At 34.5% G+C, this 25,536-nt stretch overlaps 1 pseudogene; it reads left to right on the top strand.

The window, feature by feature from the left end:
* Positions 1–468: 468 nt before the first annotated feature.
* LOC121228953 (uncharacterized) lies at positions 469–8,868 on the top strand (annotated as a pseudogene).
* The last annotated feature ends 16,668 nt before the right edge of the window (positions 8,869–25,536 follow it).

Below are 25,536 nucleotides of genomic sequence, written 5' to 3'. Positions count from 1 at the left end.
AGAAAAGTCTAAATTAAATCCAAATAGAGGGAAAAATCCAATAACATACAATATTAGCGGCAACAACTAAAGAGAAACGACAGTCCCAAAATAGTGGTGTTCTAAAGGGGTGACAATACCACTTGTGGCGACAAAAAAGACAGATCTGAGGCGGCATAAGGAGGGATATTTGGATAGCCAAACAAAACAATTTAATGGTTGGAATGATGATTTATTGGCTATAAAATAATGCAACTTTAAACCAAAAATTTGGGATGTTATAAGTTTGAAACAAAATTTGTAAAATAATAAAAATGGTGCAAGGGAAGAATTTGAACTTGGGTTTCAAGGACAAGTTCAGCAACAATTAACCAACAACCCAGTAACCAACAACCCAGCAATAATTAGGGTGTGACCTCTCTCCCAGTTCACAAACCCAATTCTACTAACCTCTGATTTTTGGGATGTGACAATAATCTAAATGCTAAGATGGCTAGTTTAACTAGAAAAGTTGAAGCCATGGAGGTTAGGAAAGTACAAGAAGTTAAATCAGTAAAAACTGAAGAAATTTGTGGTATTTGAAAAATCATGGGACATTCTACTGTTGAATGTCCAAACATTTCACTTTTTAAAGAAATGTTGCATGATAAAGCGATTGTTGTGGAAACATCCAAAAAACTCATTCATTTTCCATACTCAAACACTTACAACCCTCAATAAAGAAACCATTCTAACTTTAGCTGGTAGGATGATAATCTCGCTTGCTTCCCCCACTCTTAAAAACCTATCAACCACATGACCCATCTAGCTCCGCATGTCAAAATTTTACAGGAGACATTGCAAGAATTCATGCAGACACAAACAAATGTCAACAATTAGACTTCACAAGATATTAATGAAATCAAGAGCACACTTTCTATGTTGATAGACTAGTTGCGTATTCAAGGAAGAGGTAAGGTTCCTGCTCAACCTTAACCTAATCTTTCTATTTAATGTCATGTTTATTGTTCCAACTAAATTCAAAAATAAGATGTGAACTCTATCATAACTCTTTGAAGTGGACATGTCATTGACAAGAGCATTCCTTCCAAAGCCCAAGAACCTTCTATCACTCCGCAAAGTAATAGTGAGGACAATAGTAAACCTAAAAGTTTTGACAACCTAGACAAAGAAAAATGTGGGATTTCTACTCCTTTCCCTCAAAGATTGCAACCAATAAGGAATCTGGATAAAAATGCTAAAATTTTAGAAAATTTCAAACAAGTTAATATTAATATTCCTTTGTTGGATGTGATTAAACAATTTCTGTCTTATGCTAAGTTTTTGAAATATATGTGTATATTTAAGAGGAAACATAATATACAAAAGAAAGCCTTTTTAGTTGAGTATCTGAGTTCAATCATTCAACATATCACTACATCTAAATATAAAGACTCTGAATGCCCTAAAATTTCTTGCATCATTGAACACTAGAATAGAGCGTGCTTTGCTTGATCTTGGTGCTAGTGCTAATCATTTTCCTTTCTCCGTTTGTCGATAGTTAGGTTTGAGTTAACTTAAGCCAACATCAGTCACACTTCAATTAGTTGACCAGTCTATCAAAATTCCTCAAGAGGTAGTAGATGATGTGTTGGTTCAACTTGAAAATTTTTTATTTTCCAATTGATTTTATTGTTTTGGACACACGTCCTGTCTCAGATTCTAATGTAAAAATTCATGTTATTTTAGGTCATCCATTTCCTGCAACATCTAATGATTTAATTAATTGTAGGAATGGTGTTCTAAACTTGTCTTTCGGAAACATGATATTAGAATTGAATGTTTTTAATATTTGTAAGCAACCTGCTGAAGATTTTGATGTACATGAAATGGACTTTCTTGAACAACTTATCCATGAATAGTTCACCAATTTCAAATTACTCAATCCTTTGGAAAATTATTTAACTAAATTTGAAAGTGATGACGGAACAATTGATCCTGTGTTAAATTCTTTTCAGGGACAAGATAAGAATTTTTACTGGAGACAAAAGTTTGAAGAACTTCCAGTGACTATAGATGTTTCAGTACCATCAGTTGATCAACCAACTAAGCTTGATTTGAAATAAGTACCATGTGATTTGAAATATCCATTTTTAAGTGAGAATGAAAATTTCCCAGTCATAATTTCCTCAAAACTTGATGCACACCAAGAAGATAAGTTACTGAAAATTTTTAAATTGCATAAAAATGCATTAAGATGGAATATAGCTGACATAAAAGAAATTAGCCCATTCATTTGCATACATAAAATTTATTTAAAGGAAATTGATAAAGCCTCTAGAAAAATGCAACGAAGGCTTAATCCTAATTTGAAAGAAGTGGTGAGAAATGAAGTCATTGAACTATTGGATATTGGAATCATTTGTCCTATTTCTTACAATAAATGAGTAAGTCCTACCCAAGAAATCTGGAGTTATTATAGTCAAAAATGAAATAATGAATTGATCCCAACCAGGATTGTTATTGGTTAGTGCATGTGCATTGACTATAGGAAACTTAATTTACTGGCTAGAAAAGATCATTTTCCTTTACCTTTCGTGGACTAGATCCTAGAAAGAATTGTAGCACATGAATTTGATTGTTTTCTAGATGAATATTCTGAGTATAACCAAATTGCAATTGCACTTGAGTTCAAGAGAAAACCACTTTCACATGTCCTTTTGGCACTTTTTCATATTGAATGATGCCTTTTGGATTATGTAATGCACCAACCATGTTTCAAATATGCATGCTTAGTATTTTCATTGATATGGTTGAATGCATTTTATAAGTTTTCATGGATGACTTTTCTGTTTTTGGTAATTCATTTTATGACCGCTTATCAAATTTAGAAAAGGTTTTATCAAAACTTTTAGTGCTATCTCTAGGCCTTTATGTAATCTCTTATTAAAAGATAATATGTTTGAATGGACTGAAGAGTGTGAAATGGCTTTTGGAAAACTTAAAAATATGCTCACTTCTGCTCCTATTATGAAACCCCGTAATTGATCTTTACCATTTGAAGTAGTGTGTACTCAAATGAATTATTACACAAGTAAAACTTTAAATAGTGCTCAAATGAATTATTCTACTACTGAAAAAGAATTACTAGTAATAGTTTTTTGCATTTGAAAAATTCAGATCTTACCTTGTTGGATCATCCATTGTTGTCTGTGGTGATCATGCAGCTTTAAAATATATTTTCTCCAAAAAGGATGCCAAACACATGTTGATTTGGTGGATTCTTCTTCTTCAAGAATTTGACATCACCATTCGAGATAAGAAAGGGGTAGAAAATGTTATGGTTGACCATTTGTCAAGACTTGTTTGTGATGAATCTTTTCAAACTTCCCCAATTAATGATAGTTTTGCTAATGAACAACTTTTAAATATCTCTGTTATGTTTGCTGACATTGCTAAATTTCTTGCCATAAGAAAATTTCCTTCTCAGTGGAGTTTACAAGATCAAATGAAATTTTTCTGAGGTAAAAAAAAATTATTAGGATGAACCGTATTTTTTCAAATATTGCACTGATCAAAATTTTCAAAGGTGCATACCTAACAATGGGGTACATGGTGTCATTACTTTTTGTCATTTTGAGGCATGTGGTGGTCATTTTTCATTTAAGAAAACTACTGCAAAAAATTTACAATGTGGATTTTCTTGGTCAACTTTATTCAAGGATGCTTATAATTTTTTCAAATTATGTGAAAATTTCCAAAAATATGGATCCATTTCAAAACAAAACTTGGTGCCTTTGAATCCAATTTTGGTGATAAATTTTTTTTACTGTTGGGGTATTGACTTCATGGGACATTTTGCATCATCGTTGGTTTCTTTTACATTTTGTTGCAATAGATTTTGTTTTAAAATGGATAGAGGCAATTCCATGTTGAAATAATGATTACAAAATAGTGATTAAGTTTTTGAAAGAAAATATTTTAAGTTAATTTGGGATTCCTTGATTTATTATAAGTGATAGGGGCAAACATTTTTGCAATAAAATTTTTGAATCATTAATGAAGAAATATGTCATTACACACAAAGTTGCAACCCCTTATCACCCTCAGAAAAATGGACAGGTAGAACTTGCAAATAAGGAGATTAAGAACATTTAGGAAAGACGGTTAATCCAAATCGCAAAGATTGGTCCCTAAGACTTAATGATGCATTATGGGCTTACTCAACTGCTATAAAAACATCATTGGTCATCTCCCGATTGATTAGTTTATGGAAAACCTTGTCATTTACTTGTAGAGCTTGAACATAAGGCATATTGAGTCGTTAAAATGTTTAACTCCAATCTTGATGATACTTCTAAGTTACAAAAGTTTCAAATTAATGAACTAGAAGAACTTAAAATGATCTTATGAGAATTCAAAAATTAATAAAGAAAGAACCAAAGGTTTTCATGACAATATGGTGTTAACAAAAACATTTGATGTTGGACAAAAGGTTTTGCTCTATAATTTTCAACTTCACTTATTCCCTGAAAAACTAAGATCAAAGTGAATTGGTCCATTTGTTATAAAGCATGTGTACCCTTATGGGGCAATCGACATTGAATCCAAAGAATGGTAATTTTGTAACGCCCCGAAATTGGGCCCAGAAGTATTGGGCTTTGAGCATGGGAGCGGTTAGGAGACTGCTCATAAATATTTTAGTTAAGCAGGAAAGTGGCACAAATTTCATGTTTGCTTTATTGGCTAAGTGATTTGGGTGTGTTTGGTAGTGTTTGAGAAGCTTGGGTTCAAGTCTGGGCTTTTGCAAAAATTTTAGTTTTTCCCCTTAAGTGAAACTTAGCTTTAGCTTGTAGGCCTTATGAATATTTGTAGGTAAAATATGTCACAAAAAGAACTTGTGGTGCAGTGGTAGGTGGAGTGTGGAGTTCTCTTAAGGTCTAAGGTTCAAGTCGTGGCAAGGTGAGAAGGGTATTTATTTTGCTTTCTTTCCAGGTGAGAAGCAGAGGTTGGTTGAAACTTTGTTGAGGGAAGTTTGAACTAGTCAAGGAGTGGACTATGGAGGAGATAAAGGAGGATTTTTAGGAGGAAATTATGGAGAAAATCAATGAATTTGAATGGAGTGGAAGAGTTGTGCTGAAATTGAACTTTAGGCACTCAAAAATTCGGCTAAAGGCTAGTGATTCCTTTCTTCTCACTTTCGGTTATTGACTCTGGCATTTTCGTTCATTTCTTTCATTCATTGGTGCAGAAATCTTCGGGCTTTTACTCATTTTGGTCTATTCCCGAATTGGTTTGTTTTTCTCTAAAATTCCTTTGGTTGACCGATTGCTTTCTCTTCTCCTTCTCTCTTTTGGTTTTCCTTTTTGACCGAAAGACCTGGCTTACTACCTCTCAGTTCTTTTGACAACTTCTTACTCTACTACCAATTGCTCTCCTCTTCTCTTCTCTTATTTCCCTCTCCTTCAATTCTTTCTGTATTAACGGATCCTTTCTCTTTTCCATATTGTTAATATTACTCATTCTTTCCCCTCTATACCATTGTTTCTATGCTTTCTGACGACATAAGTGGTAATACAACTAGTTGATTATGTTCTCTTTTCTCTTTTATCCTCTTTATCTATTAGTCTTGCACCTAACCTCTTCCTGTGATGCCATTTTCTGTTAGGGTGCAATTATTCCATTTTGCCTCTATCATTCTCTGAACTTTCAGCTTTTGTCTGAGTGTGGCCGATTGTTCTTTTCTTCTAATCTGGACTCCGCATTTCGGTAAGTTGTTACTTGCTTGGTTAAAGTTATTTTACGCTTATGGTAATGGTTAACAAGAGTAGGTTGTAATACAGATATTCAACAAGAAGCGTGTGGTCAGTCTTAGCCAGCGGTCTAAGTGGGCTAAGCCACATCTGTTCGATCAAGGCAAGTGCTATTGATATTTTAGGTTTTGTACTAAGAGTGGGTGTTAACCCTATTATCAATCGATTAATCGAATGCCTTGTTTGAATGTAGGTTGGAGTTCTTCTGGGTTACTCACTTTTCGCAATCAGTTGTGTATCACACCCCCATTTTGCTGTAAAACGACAAAAGCCAAAAATGTGTGGGTTGTTTACTCTGCTATGACTATAGATTGGCAAAATGCCAAAAAGCCAGAAATATGACGTATAATGCCACTCGAACGTGCGATCGCGCGTGTGGTGAACCGAGCTCAGGAATCTGGGCGTACGACGAGGAAGTCCACCATGAGCGAATTCGTGGGCTTAGGCCGTAGTGGGCCACTTGGGCCACGAAATGGGTCGAATAGGCCCAATGGGCCCTTGGGCTCGCTTGTGTCAAATCAACTGTTAGGTGGGATATGGTTGGGCTTGTCATGTCGCGTACATGGCATAGGCCGTTCTGGGCCTCGTTGGGCTAGTCTAGGCCATGCAGGCCCAATGAGCTTGTGGGCCCACACGGATAAAATGTATGTTATGTGGTAAGTTTTGGACTAGGCTGCGTTGTTCGTACAGTCGTGAATAGTTCTGGGTGAAATGGGTCATATGGGCCCAATGGGCCCGTGGGCCCGAGTGGGTAAATTTCACTGTTAAGCGGGAAATAGATAGACTTGTCATGTCGCATACAAGACTTAGGTTGTTTTGGGCCTCGATGGGCCGAAATGGGCTGTGTGGGCCCAATGGGCTTGTGGGCCCACACGGATAAAATCTGCAGTAAGTGACTATTAATGAACCGGGCTATGGTGTACACATAGCCGTAGCTAAATTTGGGCTAAATGGGCCACACAAGCATGTGGGTTCACTTGGGCCAAATAATAGGCCTTAGGCCCACTTGCACCGTTATGTCTGTTTAGGTTACTTAGGTCGCTCGAGGTGACAATGAACCGTCGGTTGGGTCATTAATACCCCAGTTTGTGAAATTATCGAAATACCCCTAGTTTACAAAATTACTGAAATACCCCTGTATGGTGAAATGACTGTAATGCCCCTGTAGGGTAAAATGACTGTAATGCCCCTGTAGGGTAAAATGACCATAATACCCTTGTATGATAAAATAATGATTATGCCGTTATGTTCCGTATGACTGATGTGCTTATGATCTACATATATGATTGTACTGAGCATGACTTTGCATACACGTAATATTCATGACATGACATACTGCATGGCGTTTGCATTTTCATATGGAAGTACTGTACTGGTGATTATGTCATATTCACTGTTATTGGTGGCGATGCCACAATTACTGATACTGGTGGCTTTGCCACATTTACTGTTTCTAGCAGCTATGCTGCATTATTATTACTGGCAGCTTTGTTGCGATATTGGTGTGCTGGGTGGGTGGGTCGATTTATATCCCTACATGGTGTGTTGGTTGGTACGGGTGGAATGCTGGTTGGATTTGGGTGGGGTGCATAATTGCATTACACTGTACTGATACTGCATTTAGGCTTAGGCCCACATTGTTACTGTATAGGGCTAAGGCCCAGACTGTACTCATATTGAATAAAGCTTAGGCCCAGACTGTTACTGACCTAGGCTTAGGCCCAGACTGTGTTATTCACTGTTTGTTTAGTATTGGGATTACACACTGAGTTTTCGTAAACTCACCCTTTCTTTTAACTGTACAGGTAATCCTCAGCCTTAGACGGTTTGGAGCCGCAAGGAACTCGGAGGTGGCCACACGATAGCTGATGTTCTACCTTTGACTTTATTTAATTTAGATTTCACTTTTGGGTTTTTAATTTTGTAATAAGGTCGTTCGTGGGTTTTAATTTTTAATTGGGCTTTGGATTTTATATTTTTAAACTGCTATTCTAGGTAAAGACAAGTTTGTTTAAAACAATTACTGTTTTCTAAAACACACGTTTTAAACTTCATCGACTTAAAAAGCTTTCGCGTTTTTAAATCAATTTAGTATAACACTGATGATTAATAAGGTAAACGTTTTGACGAGAACTTTTGTTAAATAGTAATAAAAGGGTTTAAATTCAGTAACATATTTTTACCTAAAAGATCAATTTTTGAAAAACACTTCGATGTGACATGTCAGATTCGGCCATAACATCTAGCCCGGGTTTAGGGTGTTACAAATGTATTCAAGGTAAATGGATAGAGACTCAAGTTATTCCTAGAAAATCAATTTGCTCAAGATGAAATTCTTTGTCTTTCCAATCCTTGTTTCAAGAATGTTAGATATATACTTTTCTAATTAGGATTTCATTATTATAAATCTTATTGTTACTATTATTATAAATGGCAGATAAAAATACTTCATGAATTTATAGTCAGTCGCATCTGCTACCCATAAAACTGATACTATATACTTTTCTCTCTCATCTCATTTTCTTTTCTTTCAAAGTACTCTAATCTTTTTCTCAAACTTTCTTTGTTTTCAAAATAAATAATGTTGTTTCAAAGTTGCATAAACAATTTTCTTGTCTCCCTAGAAATATGGTAGTGAAGCTTTACAAGGTCAGGTGTGAAAGATTAAGTATGCTCATGAATAAGGACATACCTATAGACATACGATTGATCATTGAAGGAAAGGTACAATATGAGGAATATATTCCTTTTTTGCATTTACCCTAGTATAAGTAAGAGTAGTTATGCAAGAAAGCATAGAGCAAAGTGCCTTGGAGTGATTTGTCACAAGTGTGCTAGATGGATTTGTAATGGTAAATGTCATTCTATTGGGATGACATCTATAAATCGAGAAGATAAAATAAACTTCATTAAGGACAAATTTTGTAAGGAGAATTTTGGATATATCTAAATTTCTCTTGAGACCTATCTTAGTAGAGTTGTGCAAAATGAAGTTCTTGATTTATAATATCAATTCCAATATGAATGGAATCATCTTGGGGATTTGACGATAAAATACTTTCTTTTCCAATTTGTAAGAAAACTATATGGGAGTTGATCCTTGATTCATAAAAGGTATTTAAGTCGTTATTGGACGTAAAACTAGAAAATGATGTGAGCCACAATCACAACTACTATAAATAATTCTCAACTTTCAATCTCCATTTGCATTAATCATATCTCCCTTCCATTTTACATTATTTTTGTATAACATAGCCTTGATATAAACTTGTCATACTCAATTACCATTAAAGTCTAGAATTTAGGAGGAATACAGAGTTAATTTAAAGAAACTGTGGGTTTGACAAACTCTATTGAAAAATCTAGAAATTTTAGTGGCTGAATGGTAAATAATTGAGTCTCAATTTTGGTTCAGTTAAATTGGAGCTGCCTGGTTTCTTATCAAGAAACCAAATGATTAGCAATGGATGGTTTATATATAACTATGGAGACCATGCTAAAAAAGATATATATGTGTAAAAAAGATTATTTTACAGGAAAAATCTTTCTCATTTCTATTTTATTTTCTCCCCTTCTCCATCATCTTCTTTAGTTTCTATGAAGAAGAGAAAGTTGAGGAAAGTTTTGCATGGGGCAGTGATCATGAGATCAAGTCTAGAAAGTAAAGAATCTAGTGAGCTGGTAAGCTTCTTCATCACACTATGTTCATAAAATTGAGAAAAAGAGAAGTAAGGATTTTTTATGTAACACCTCAAACCCGGCCTAGACGTTATGGCCAAATTTGCAATGTCACATTGAAGTGTTTTTTTTCAAAACCTAACTTCTCAGAAAAATCAGTTTCACATTAAAACTTCTTTGGGTTCTTAACAAAAATATAGAATGTATGTTCATTGTGAAAACTCAAATTGTTTTAGCAAAATACTAATCATATTACATTGATATTACACTTTAAAACAGTGTTTATTGCGGAAACTCTCAAAATATGTTGTGTAAACGTGCTATTTTAGAAAACATTTGTTAATATTTTCTTGGAAATCCGGATCCTATCAGTAACAGATAATAATCAAGTAAATAAATTCCCAAAGTAAAATAAAACTTAAAGAGGCCTTAGTACATAATTAAAAACCCAAAATAAAATCTTAATTGTAATATTAAAAGATAACTACGTCAGTGGCCACCACTGAGTCCTCCGTCACATCGATCCGTCTAAGCCTGGGGATTACCTGCACAGTTAACGGATGGGTGAGTTTACGAAAACTCAGTGTGAAATCCCTTAAAAGCATTCAGTCAGAGTAAACACAATTTGGGCCAAAGCCCATCTCAGTAACAGTAGCAGTAGGACCTAAAATGTAACACCTGAACCCGTAACCTTCGCCAGAAGGGTTACAAGGTATTACTGAATAGTTCACAACTTAAAAGCCACCATAAGAACTCATTTAATAGAAATATAACCTTCTCTAACTCTTTTACCTATAAAAGCATCTGTTTGAAAAACCACTTAATCAAATTTATCATTTGGATCAATTACACAAGTTTAGCCGAATGCAATTAGTGCTGAATACTAAGGTTCATTTCATCTATATTCAATCATTCTATACACATAATCATTTCATATATATATATATCAAAGTATCAAACATAATTCATCTTGTATAACTACACTACAAATAACATATATGCATAATGCATTGCAACTAGTTTTAACTATTGCATTAATACACCAACTAAATCTAAAGTAACGAGATACGCAACCAAAACCTATTCAATTAACCATCTATCCGGCTAAATACATAAGAACATGTATAATTAAATTCTCATTTTAAAAATAAGACATAGATTAAACATCCAACTCCAAAATTATAACATCCATAAAAGTGATCAAAACCTGAAATCGCATTTAACTAAATAGACAAGCCATATTCGTATGGCTTTTACAAGTACTGGAACAAAATATAACATCTCAAAATGTTATTCATCCTATACATGCCATAAGTTTAGCTTAAAACATAAAATACCAAATTAGTCGATAGTGTGACGAGATGCTGACGATTCCCGAGCTTTCAACTGATTTCAAGAATCTATAAAACAGAGAAACATAAAATTTAAAGTAAGCATTTCATATGCTTAGTAAGTCCTTAAGCTATGTTTTGTACTAAATTTGAATAAATGATAGATATAAAAATCAAAATTGGATTATTAGAAATTGTTATGTCCTTGCCGAATGTGATTTCCATTCATTTACCCAATTCGATCTTGCATCTAGAATCTTAGTTCGAAGTCCAACTCTATAATCAATATAATATCGAATAAACAACTCACATAATTTAAATAGAACAAATGTCACAAGTCACATATCTCAATACTAAACTTAATTATCCTCAAAACTATACTATTAACGAATATCTCTTATAACACATAACTTCATTTCGTAGATTATGCATATACCTCAATTGGCCAAATATTTTTATAATTTATAACTATTTTCCATCAATTCGAAAGATAGCTTAACAAATCACTCCCTTATGCATCTATATTCAAATATTCAACTCCTAAATTTGTCAATACTTACGCTATGTCACCTTTTGCATACACATAAATAGCCAAATATTAAGAAGAAAGACTTTTGCATCACATATAGATTTTCACCTATACGAGCAAATATACGAATTCAAATAAACATCACATTTTTCATATCATCATGACTAAATGATCCATATCCAAAGTAACACCTTTTATAAACTACAATGTGACCGAACATATATAAAACCATAGGGTCGAATTTTTACTTATTTAAATTCCTTATCAAATTGAATTTAATTCACCGGCATCAACCTGCTAGGTATAAACCTGAATCTCACACCGGCACAAGGCCTATTAGACCAAAGTCTGACATATGTTCACCAGCAATATGCTTGCTAGGCATAAGCCCAAATACATTCCATAGTAGTAACTTATTAGGCCATTATCCTAATTTATTTTTCACCGGCCATAGGCCTATAGCTCAAACATATAATTCATACAAACACTTAGATATCACTTTATATTACTCATTTGTTCATGCAAATTTTGCTACTCTTAAATACCCCAAAAACATCAATGAACCACAACCAATATGTTTCCTTAATGTCTTATATATTCGGCTAACATAATTAACATAGACAAAAAGTTCAAAGATTTAAGCCACAATCAACAACTTATAAAACTATCACTTGAACAAATTATCCTTCAATCTTCATCCGGCATTTGCTTATATGACATCATATTTTTCGATTCAACAATTAAATTAATTTCTGCTTATAATCAAGTTCATTTTGTGACTTAAGAACTTACCTCGATAATTTCGTACGATTGTTTTGGCTACTCAGTTAGCCTCACTTTTCCCCGATCCGAGTTAGGCCTCTTTTGATCTTGAGCTTAATTTAAAGATAATTTGAACTCATTTAATCAATTTATCCATTTAACTTACTAAACAAATAAAATCATATAATTACAAAATTTTTACATTAACCCCTTTAAAACAAAATAATTCACAATTTAGACTTAAATCACAAAAGCAATTAAAATCACAACCTAAAAGACGTTCATCCACCACACATACTTTAAATTTCTAACTTCTAAAACAAAATCTAACAACATCCCTTCATGGTCGAATGAACATATAGCTATCAATTCAAAAATTAACACTTGGGCTTTAAATGTAACTTAACAACCAACTCAAAATCACAAAATTTAATGAAAACTAAGTTGAAAACTCACCTTAATTTGCTTGGGAAATGACCGAATATATGAAGCTTGTTTCTTTTTCTCTTTTTTTTCTTTGTTAATCACGGCTTGAAGATGAACATGCAAAGTGGCTTTGTATTTTATTTTAATATAAATACATTTATTTAACCATTAACTAATATGCCATATAAATATCAATTAATATAATTGTTTTATATAGCTAATGTTGTCCCACACTAAACTAAATGGCACAATTGCAACTTAACCACTCCCTAAAATTAAACATTCATAATTTGACCATTACACAATCAACCACAAAGTATTCGCTTTACGCGATTAAGTCCTAGATATTGGATCGAATACTCAAACGATGAAATTTTAAAACAATTTTTTTCACACAACTAATTCACGCATTCAGAACACGAAAAACAATATTTATTTATTTTTCTTACTCGGATTCGTGGTCCCAAAACCACCATTCCAATTAGGGTCAAAATCAGGCTGTTACATAAGCCCATTAACATATCAGTACAGTATGCAAACAGAGAATCCTACCCAATCCATCCTTTACACACCATCTCTGTACCAACCCTATACACTATGTGGGGATAAAATTGACCCACCCATCCCTACACTCCAAATAGCACCGGTTGCGGCACTAAAATAATATTTGCAATAGAGCTGCCAGTAATAGGCTTATAGCCTTACAGTACACTTCCTCCAAAATCATATATCCCATCCCATGCAATGCACCATAATATAAATATATATAAAGTAAAAATGGCATGCTCAAACAGTCATACATCACATAGGGGTATATCAATCATTTACAAATATAAGGGTCCAGGTACACTTACGGGCCGAACAGTAGGTCCACAGTCATCTCGAGCGACCCGTGCAACCTTAACAGACAAACAGTGAAAATGGGCCTACGACCCATATTGCGGGCCCATATGGGCCCACAATCTCGTATGGCTCACATATCACAAATATGGCCTTAGCGGTGTGGTTACACAGCCTGGTCCAATATTTAGCACACTTTTGTGTAATTTATCTGTGTGGGACCCATAGGCCCATTGGGCCCAGCTTGACCAAAAATGGCCCAATATCGTTTTAGTCCATGAAAACGTTCATGGCCATCTCATCGACCACACAGCCATGTTTTACTACACGGCCTGCCACATGGGCGGCCACATGCCCGTGTGGGGTCGGTAGCGCACTTTTTAGCTTTTCGACTTTATGCCGATCTATGTTAATAGCAGTGTGGTTACACACCTGTTAAGAAATTTTAGCTGCCATGCTTCCGAGATCAAAGCACCTAAAGTTCACAATGCCACCACCATTAGTCCATATTCATGGTTAATCCAAAACTATAATATTGAAAATACTTTAACCGATCCATCGCTGCTTACCAATCGAACAATCGCAGAACCCCTCTTGTTCCTAAACCCACGTATACTTCCTGGTGCTTTAACCTTTAGAAAAAACAGTTAATAGATTCATAAGAATCAATAAACCATCATACATATATCTAACACTTAAAGTACTTACTACGAGTGAAATGATCCCTTGCAGGGCAGGGCAATCGGCTTAACTCCTTGATTAAAGAAAATGAGCCCCTAGCAACAATCGAACGAAAAGAGGTGTTAGATGAACCTTCCCCCTAAGATTGAAAAAGAGAGAAAAACAACCATTCAGAAAAGAGATATAGAAGCCGAACCTTTGAGAAGAAAGCCAAATAAGATTTGGCTAGGGGAAACCAATCGTAAAAACAACACTTACCAAGAACTCAATGGGATTTCGGCAGAACCTCAGCAAGAATCAGTTAGGGAAGAAAAGAGGATGTCTAGGCCCTAACAGATTCGGCCAAAGTAAGAAGTGTCGAAACCATTTTTTAAAGGGGTTTGAAAAACGGGGTTCGACTTTTTGAAAAATGAAAATGGGAGTCGCCACCAACCTTTTTAGGTGTGGTTGGATCACCTTTATAAAACATTTTGGTCTACGAAATTCAAGAAAATAGGTTCGGGAGTAGGTTACGTTCGAGGAAGGATTAGCACCCTCGTAACGCCCAAAATTGGTACCAAATTGAATTTTTGTCTCAATGCCAGAATTTTGAGAATATTAAGAAAATAAGGTTTATTTATTTCTGTAATAATTCAAATAAAGAGAATCGAGATTCATTCGCTTTGAAGGAATAATAAATATCACATCCAGCATAATTGGACACGGTACCTTTAAACTTTTGTAGCTAAAATTATCTCATGATTTATAAAACCTGCTTAAAAAGGATACTTTAGATATTTAGATAAACGGGAAATTGCAACCCAGCATGTTAGGGCACTATTTCTCAAATTTCTAAACATCCAAAACATTGCCTCGTTCATTTTCTAAAAGTTCCTTTTTAATGACTTTGGGTTTTAAAAGTAATGATATGTTTCACATATTAAGAAATTAAATACAATATATATACATGCTTTATTATTTCATGCAAATATAGTAAAGGTGACAATAAATAATAGCATAAATTACACGACATACAATATCATTTTACACATATACCGTCTTCATGCACTATTATTCCATGCAAAATATCATACAATGCATAATAATTACAACAAGTATAAATTGCGGTATACACATGATAATATTTTATACCAACCACCATAAATGATTAACCTTATGCAAATATACAAAAAGAAATGTTATACAAAATTTAAAAAAATAAAAGAGAATAAATAAGCAAATTAAATGTATGAAAAAGTTAGCTATTTAGAAATATATTAAACAATGTAAGAACAATAAAAAGAAACCCCTTTTTTTAAAAATATATATATAAATTATATTATAAGGTATAATAACTTAGTATATAAGAAAAATAGTATACTAGATGTTGTTATTCTTTTTTTTTAAAAAATGTATATAATTAATAAGTAAAAATGTGTGTTTTAGGATAAAGGCAATAAGGAAATATAGTAAAATATAATTTACAAATAAAAATATGTAATAATATAAATCATATAATAATAAAATATATGTAATAAAATATATAATATAATATAAGAAGAATATATAAAATAATAATAATCTAATGGGTATTTCATATAAAAATGTAGTAAAATAATTGATACATATAAGAAAATGCATAGTATTTACTAACTTTATAAATAAAATATATAATAATATGAATAATATAATATATTATATAAAAATAATATGTACTAAAACATATAATATAAATATAAATAATATATATATAAATATATGATAAAAATTAAAAATATATAATAATATAATAGATAAAATATAGTAAAATAAATAATATATATAATGAAAATACATATAACATATAGTAAAATGCAAATATAACAAAATAAAATATATATATAAAAATATATGACAAAAAAAACAATATATTAGATAATAAAAAATATATACTATTTTATAATAAATATTAAAAACATAAAAAAATTATTTAATTTGAAAATTCCGGGTTAATTTGTAAAAATAATAAAAATTTGGGATTTAATTAAAACACACGCTAAAACTAAAGGACTTATTGAGTAATTAAACCCTAATCCCAAAACGGCATCGTTCTCTGGAACTGATTAAAAAACGCTAGGATTAAATTGAAACAAATAAAAATATTGGGGCTAAATTCGAATAAAAACTAAAATGAAATTAAAAGATTCGAAAACATGGAAGGGTCAATTGGGCAATTTGCCCATTTATCAAAAACACGCGGATCCTCCCCGGGTAATCGGGTCAACGCGAGGATCTTCTGTTTGAAACGATGCCGTTTAAATGCTTATTGAATTAAGCCAAACGACGTCGTATTACAGGGGCTATATAAGCCAAAACTTAGCCCTAAAATTCATTTGTAAACCGGCCTAAAAAAATGAAAGGAAACTCTCTGAAAGAGAGTTAAGGGCAGTCCCTCGGAGCACTGTGGTGTCTCCGTCATCGGGTCTCCTACGCGCCTACACGCCACCACACACGGTGGTCGGAAGGTAAAGAAAAACTTCTCCTTTTTAGCGAAAACCAAGTAATCTCTTTCCCTTTTACTATTTGTAATATAAAAAAATTCACCTTTGTATTCGAGTAGCTACTGGTTCTGTAAATTAGTAATACTGTACTCTATTGAATTTGTGTGTATATTTCTCCTTTTGTAAATCGTGTGTCACAAATCAGAAAAAGACGAGTTTTTATAACCCTTTGTAAGTGATTTACAATCTGGGAAAGAAATCCTTTGATTTCTTTCTATATTTTGCCCCTATTTTCTGTTGTGGTTTTTTTATTTTACAGATGTCTCGCGAAGAAATCAGCGAATCAGGATGATCAGGCCCTGATGGCGTCGGTGCTGGCACTGATCTGCTTTCATTCGGCTTCAACTAGGGCAAGATTCGAGGCCGGGAATCACGGCGTCAATGGGGCAGATGGAGCGACCGAAGTTAAAAGGGCGCAGTTTGCGGCCCGAAGCTTCTGGAAATCCTAAGGTTTCCAGATTAGGTTTAGGTATCGGGCCTCACTAATTTGGGTCTCTTTGGGCCTTGTACATTTTAGGTTAAGGGTGTATTGGGTACCGAGTTGTGGGCTACCAGTGTTGGTGTTGGGTCTGCTGGGTTATTGGGCTAGTTTGTAACTGGGCAGTGGTATAGGTCTTAGGTATCTGGGCTGGTCAAGCTTTGAAGCCCGTTTATTGTAAATGGACTTGTATAATGGACTTTATTTATTTATTAATTTAATTCTTGCAAGCCCGGGAAAATTTGGGCTATTACAGCTGCCCCTCTTTGCTCATTGCTGTATAACAGGAATAGAGCAAAGACTATAAAAGGACCCAATTTGCCCGGTCTGGCTAAGTCTCAAAATCTTGATCCTCATTTTCCTCAAAGGTAATCTGATGTCTTCAGGAGTGTCAAATTGACTATCTTTGCTTCTTGCAAACTCAGGAACACCAATCTATCATTTTCGATCTACTCTCCGCCAATACTGAGATGCCAAATCTGCTGTCTTCGATCTACTCTCTGCCAATGCAGGGATGCAAAATCATCTTAGATTTGCTTCAGCGTAAGCACGCAAAAGCCAAATCAATTATGCCTTCGAATTACTCCTTGTAAGTACAAGGATACCAAATCATCTTGGATTTGTTTGAGAACATCTGAGAGTCAAATTTGCTATGTCCTCGATTTGTTCCTTGTAAACACAAGAATGCCAAATCATATTGGATCTGCTTTAGTATAAACATCTGAAGGTTAGATCTGCTACGTGTCTGCCCTCCGTCGAATATGGAGACGCCAAACTTTGATTTGTTCTCTGACAATACAGAGATGCCAAATCATCTTAGACTTGCTTCAACGTAAACACGTGAAACCCAAATCAGCTATGGCTTCGATTTGTTCCTTGTAAACACAAGGATACCAAATCATCTTGGATTTGTTTGAGAACATCTGAGAGTCAAATCTGCTATGTCCTCGATTTGTTCCTTGTAAACACAAGAATGCCAAATCATATTGGATCTGCTTTAGTATAAACATCTGAAGGTTAGATCTGCTACGTGCCTGCCCTCCATCGAATATGGAGACGCCAAACTTTGATTTGTTCTCTGACAATACAGAGATGCCAAATCATCTTAGACTTGCTTCAACGTAAACACGTGAAAACCAAATCAGCTATGGCTTCGATTTGTTCCTTGTAAACACAAGGATACCAAATCATCTTGGATTTGTTTGAGAACATCTGAGAGTCAAATCTGCTATGTCCTCGATTTGTTCCTTGTAAACACAAGAATGCCAAATCATCTTCGATCTGCTTCAGCCAGATCTGTTATGCTGCGGCTTATTACCCTACTACTTAGGGTATTAAGGCGTGCCATCTTTGACAACCTGTAGAATGATTATGCCTGATATGAAGTGAGTCAAATGTTCCTAATTAAACATGTTATGATGCAGAATGTTGTGAACATGACCCCTATCCAAGACGTTATCACTCATTCCTTCATTTGTCTTTTTAAAGCATTATTCTTGCTCAGCCTGTAGACCTGTATCCTTCCTCCAATACAATGATCCACTGAGGATATCTGTAAAACAATCTTTCCTTAAAATTGAATCGTTGGTTTTGTCCATTTTTCTGGAAGGAAGAAATCCCTTGAGTTCCTTCATCCCTTACTTTCGTGAATTTCTTGAACAATTGTCCTATTTTAGTTTCTTGTATTATCTAAAAATTCTAGAGTAATGCGTAAAACTTCATTTGTGAAAATATTTTAGTTCATCTATCATTATTTTAATGTAACATACTTAAAGAACAATGGAAAATGAATAAATCTTTAGGAACAATTGGATTTGTTAAAAAAAATACAAAGGAAATCAATCTGATAGCATATCTTTAAGAAGAAATAGAATCTAAAGATAGCAAATAGGATAAAAGTTAGATGCTCTAAAAATTGCCGCTTGAGCGTCTATACACTAGCTCCATGAATCTTTCTTGAGTTCAACATGTGTTTAAAAGATCCAAAGTACTCTGACGATGCCCCAGTTTGCAACATTCTTCGCTCTTTGTTGTATTAGATATAGCAAGATCACCATATGCCTTTCAATATTTGAGCTGCCCTTTCGGGTTTTCAACTCAAAACCCCTTTGGTCACAAGGTGCCCTTTGCGGGTTTTCACTTTGGCCTCTCCATTTTTTTTATTTTTTTTTTGAAATCTCAAGGCGCCCTTTGCGGGTTTTCACCTTGGATTTTTTTCCCTTTTAGACAAAGTATTTTTTCACTGAGTCTGAGTTCACTGGGTTGGGTAAACTTTTTCCATCCATTTCTGTTAAGATCAATGCACCGCCAGAGAAAGCTTTCTTCACGACATACGGCCCCTCCCAATTTGGCATCCATTTCCCCCTAAAGTCCTTTTGAATGGGAAAAATCTTTTTTAGTACAAGGTTTCCCTTGTGGAACTCTCTGGGTCGAACTTTCTTGTCATAAGCTCGCATCATTCGCTTCTGATACATCTGACCATGTCGGATGGCTCTTAGCCTCTTTTCCTCAATCAAGTTCAACTGGTCATATCAGGATTGAACCCATTCAGCTTCATCTAACCTTATCTCTGTCAAAACTCGAAGAGAAGGTATTTCTACTTCAATAGGTAACACTGCTTCCATCCCATAAACTGGTCATAACCGTTGGTTTTATCCGTTTTAACAGGGGTTTTTGAGATTTAGGGATTTGGGGCATTACACCTGAAATATTTGAAAAACTTCTACATGATACAGGATTCTGGGGTTTAAATTTTGAATACCTTCGGTTTAATTTGTATGTGTGTTGTCATGCTTAACTGGCAGGATGAAGGAGGCTTTGGCATTTGGAAGAGCTAAGCTGGCAAGGATAAAGGGTAGCAAATGAGCTTTTGTACTCAATTGTTTGAGTGTTGGTCTGGGTTGTGTTGTTTTCTTGTTTTACACTAAGTTCAATTGAGTATGTTATCTATATGAACGATCATTGCTAACTGAAAAGGGTATGATTGCATATGGTTGTACAATTGTATGATTGTTGCAGATGATCTCTTAATGTATGTCTTGGTCGTGTATCTATAAACTGTTATGTGGCGTACTCTATGCTATGTTAGTGAATATGATGATATGCGTGATATGCATGTTTATAAATACGAAGTACGGAGGAAAGTTTTAGTTGAAGATAGGAAAAATTGGTATAATAGAGGAATAGACAGATTGAAAGGGATTGAGAAAGCTTGGTGGCACCATGAAAATGGTTATCTACAGGCTCTTTGGAGCAAAACCATGAAAATGGTCTACAGGCTCTACAAAGTGACACCTCAAAAGAGATTCATTGACTCTTCAAAATCGAAAGTCCATGGTGAGCCATGGCATTATCCAGTGGTGAATAGGTATGCCTTATGGTGAATTGAAGTCCTTTAGAAAGTGAACAAGGAAGCCGTTGGGGCATTTAAGTAGAGATCACTGCATGATTCATGTGGCGAAAAGTTTAACATAATAGTTATGGTGTGTATGGGAATGCAGACAAGCATGATAATAAGAGGTCCTACCAAAATACGAAGGTAATCAAGATAGGTGGAAGCGTATTGTACACCGGTATAAGTGGAGGGAAAGGGAATATTTCCTTCAAAGTAGTTATGAATAATTATCAGCCATTAAGAGTCCGTCAGAATTGATGAAAAAAACCAACATTGGCTATGAGAAAGTGAGACAATTATTTAGATTTTCATTCTAAGTAACTATTGGTGAAAAAGGGTTGCCAAAAAAGGGAAATTTGCCAAAAACTATATTAGGTGGAGCTATTTAGGGGTTAACAAAGAAAGAGGATGTCTATTAGGACTATCCAGTGTTGGAAAGTCCACTTAAGACTGTCTAATGTGGAAGTCTACCAAGGACAAACTAAGGAAGAAATAGTTCACTCAGGACTATCTGTTGGAATATCTTATTGGATGGTCTAACACCCTTAACATGTATCCGTAGCCAGAATAGGGTTGCGAGGCAATACCATTCAATACACTTCATTCTCATACATTTAAGTAATCATAATCTAAGTTCATATAAATCATTCATAAAGTCCTTTACATAGATCTACGAGACCTTAAAACATGCTACAGAGTGGTTCGGGACAAAACCGATCACATATAAAAATTTCTGAAACATAGAAAAATTTACATTTATGGGTCACACGCCCGTGTAAGCAGGCCGTGTGCCTCACATGGCTACCGAACACGCCCATGTCCTAGACCGTGTGAAAACAGAGCATACATACTAACTTGCACCACATGGCTGATGACACACCCGTGTGCCTTAGCCGTCAGAAAACTGGAGGGGTTACTGACTTGGGTCACACGGCCAACCACATGCTCATGTGTCTAACCCATGCTCAAGATTGACTTAAACTCGTAGGGCTACCCCAGGGGACACATGGCCGTGTAACATAGCTGTGTATATCACACGGTCGAGGCATACGCCCGTGTCTTTGCCTGTATGGGCAAAAATAGGCCATTTGAAAAGCCAATTTTCCATCCTACAATCATGCATATAAATCAACCTATTTGGTATCATTTCAAGTCATTTATAAGCAAAAAAAAAACCAACAAAACATACACATAACATACTATAAATAATCAACCATTTCAACTATTTAATTCCATATTCAAAACATTACCAATCATTATACCAAAACCATCACAATTTACCATTACTCAAACATTCATAATTAACTAAAACAACATCCATTTAACTATATCCACCATTATGGCAAAAATACCAAAACAAGCCAACATATAAAGGAATTATTTGCATCACATTAATCACTTATCAAGCACTTAACTTAAGCTAACTTAAATGGCTAAAACATATCAACATTTACATTATTAACAAGCCAAATCACATGGCTAACATCATAGTTCAAAACATACCAAAATGACACTAGCCTATATATGCCATATACCATATATACAAATTTCAAATGTACCAACAATTGATCGATAGTGTGACGATGCTTCTGACGATCCCCGAGTCCAAGCTAGCTTTGACTATATAAAAAACATAGACAAATAACACACAGTAAGCTTCATAGCTTAGTAAGTTCGTAGTTGAGCAATTCAATTCATCAAATAAATATAATTCAATCATGTACACATTACCAAATCAACATCTCATTAACACAAACCTTCCAATCATGTCTCAAAACATGATTCATTATCATCTCATTGATCTTTCTCAACAAAATGCTCAAATAGGTTCCGTACGTACCTGTACCAACTCGTAATAATCTCATTCTCAAACAAGTCATTCTTTTATCTGTTGAACCATTAGAGATAGAAATCAGATACTCACAAATCAAAATCGATAAATACATATACGATGGCTGTAACACCCCGTACCTGAGACCGTTGCTGGAGTCGGACACGAGGGGTTAACGGGCTTAATCCACTTATTTGCACAGTCCATTTTAAAATTCCAGACGAGCTGGCTAACTGCGTCACTGTCACCTTAAAAATCATATCTCGAGTTACAAAACTCGAAAACCAGTTCCGTAAATTTTTCCTAAAACTAGACTCATATTTTCATCTAAAAATTTTTTTCTAGAATTTTTGGTCAAGCCAATTAGTACAGTTTATTAGTTAAAGTCCCCCCTGTTTCAGGGTTCGACTACACTGACCTTTGCGCATTACAACTTGGATATCTCCCTGTACAGGGCTTCAATACTGATGTCGTTTGTTTCTATAGAAACTAGACTCGAAAAGGAATCTGTACATTGTAGCATGACTTCTAATTTTCTCTGGTTAATTTATAATGAATTTCCAAAGTCGGAACAGGGAATCCAGAAACCGTTCTGGCCCTGTTTCGCAAAAACTTAAATATCTCATAATATACTGCTCATATGATCATTTCGTTACTTTCCTATGAAAATAGATTCATCAAGGTTCGATTACATAATTTATTCACTATTTAATTCCATTCCTACTATTTTTAGTGATTTTTCACATTCACGTCACTACTGCTATCAGCATCTATTTTTAAGGTAGACTTTACCTATTACATAGTTTCCATGATTCAACTAGCCTTTTTAGCATATATAGCACAAAATATGATCATGATTAACCATTCCAATGGCTAATCGTTCCCAAACATTTCCATACCTCTTAATGAACATCATACAAGACGATTATAATATTAAGCTCAAAGTGTATATAAGCCATTTTCGCATGGCTATCCAAATTTATACAAAAACAAAGGGTCCATGACCAACAACAAAAAGGGTAGTCCTATACATGCCATTTCAAAGTTCAACCAAAAGTATACCAAAAGGGGCTTTGATAGTGTGGACGACTTCGACTTCAACAATCCCGAGTCCGATAGCTGACGAACCAAAATCTATAAAACAGAGATTCAAAGAACGGAGTAAGCATTTAATGCTTAGTAAGTTTTGAGCAATGAAATTAGGCTCAACTGAAGTATAGCATTCATATAACTAAACGGATAATTTCATATACACATATATTCTCAAAAATCAGTCCTACTTCACATTTCCAACCCTTATATTCATACATAAGGGATCAACTTAACCAAAACCGGAAGCTCCTTAATCGACTGAGCGAATACTATTTAAGAGGAATCAATTAATCCAATGCATGTACAACACATACCTCGTTGTTGAGTTTTTACAAGCGTATTAATTGAAATTATTATAGCAGATCGCTCATTCCCAAATCATGTACCTTCGGAATTTAACCGGATATAGCTACTCGCTCAAATACCTTCGGGACATAGCCCGGTTAGAGTAACTCGCACAATTGCCTTCGGGACTTAGCCCGGATTTAGTAACTCGCACAAATGCCTTCGGGACTTGCCCGGAACTAGTCACTAACGCAGATGCCTTCGGGACTTAGCCCGGTTATCATCCAAATATTCATACACATATCAATAAATCATGACACATCTATATTTCATTTTCATAATTGGAGTTCAAACACACATCACGTATTAAGCAATCCCATTTTCGACTCACTAGCCACATACAAACAGCATGGTTTAATTTGCTTTATGACACTATCTCTATGCACATACGGCTACCCGTCATACGTATAGACTAATTAACTCAACATATGATTCAAGTAGAATCATCATATCACCGCATATTTGTTATGCTCATACATCATGACTTAATCAAATCGGCAACTAAGTCTCGTTACTCGAAAACTTACCTCGGATGTTGTCGAACGATTTCGATGGCTATTCGACCATTTTTTCCTTCCCTTTATCGGATTTAGTTCCCCTTTGCTCTTGAGCTTAATTTAACAAATAAATTGATTTAATCATTTGAGCATCGAAAAGAGGAACTCAAGGTACTTAGCCCATATATATACATTAGACATTAAAGTCACATACATGTGAAATCATGCATCAACTCAACATATTAACCCACACTCCCTTTTAGCCGATTGTCTAAACCAAGATAAAGGCATCAATATGCTTGCCTCTAACCGAATACATGCAACACTAATCTTCTCATGTGGCCGAGTATGCATGTATATATTGAGGCCAATTATATACTTAATACCACCCATAAATGGCATACCAATTCATCATGTGCAAACATATATATATGTGTGCAAGAGCCGAATCATAAGGTTGATTATAACCATTTCTTATATTTTCATCATATACCCGAATGCACAAATACATTATAATAACTTCCAACTCAAATCATGTTACAAATTTATACTTCACAAGGATAAATCATTAACCAAATATAAACATATATCCGAATTCACATGTATATTTTATTTTTACATGAAGCATAGCCGAATCATTTTAACCATGAGTAACATAACAAGCATAAATCATACTTATGGATATACCATGGCCGATTGCTTCATGAAGTTGCTAAGACCTACCTTTTTCAAATTCTCACACACACTCTATCATCTTCATACCTCACCAACACAACATCAAACATCCACCAAGAAGACAACACCCATGGCCGAGTATCATCTCCCTCACATAGCAAAGACTTAAACCATAGGCTAGTTAGAACTCAAGCTAACAACTAAAAACATGCATCAAGTCGGATAAACTCAAAGCTCACACTATCCTATCATTGAATCGATAGTATTTTTTTATCATTTTGAGTTAGGGTTGTGGCACGTATATAGGTGTCATGGTATATACTTAAATGTATAAAAATCTTGATAAATTAGTATCTTGTGATGAATATGGTAAATAATGATGATTTCAAACGTTGGACATGGTATGTTTAATTTTCATGCTTGAATTATGTGTTAAATAGATGGTTACCTACTTTATGTTAAAAATCATGAAAGTTGTCATGTTAAACTGTACATGTATGCATATATGACTTAGGTTAAACATGATTAACATAGTTGAATTGTGACACCCCTAATTTGACCCTAGTCGGGAAGTGGTTTCGGGACCGCTAAACCGAGTTGCAGAAATAATTGAATATAATATTTTATGTCTATTATATGTATATATGCATGTGTGAAAATTTCATGTTTGAATTTTGTTAATTGTAA

Source organism: Gossypium hirsutum, chromosome A05, assembly GCF_007990345.1.
Source record: "Gossypium hirsutum isolate 1008001.06 chromosome A05, Gossypium_hirsutum_v2.1, whole genome shotgun sequence".
Taxonomy (NCBI): domain Eukaryota; kingdom Viridiplantae; phylum Streptophyta; class Magnoliopsida; order Malvales; family Malvaceae; genus Gossypium; species Gossypium hirsutum.
Note: the sequence above shows the minus strand (reverse complement) of the source record. Positions and strands in the feature narration are given on the sequence as shown.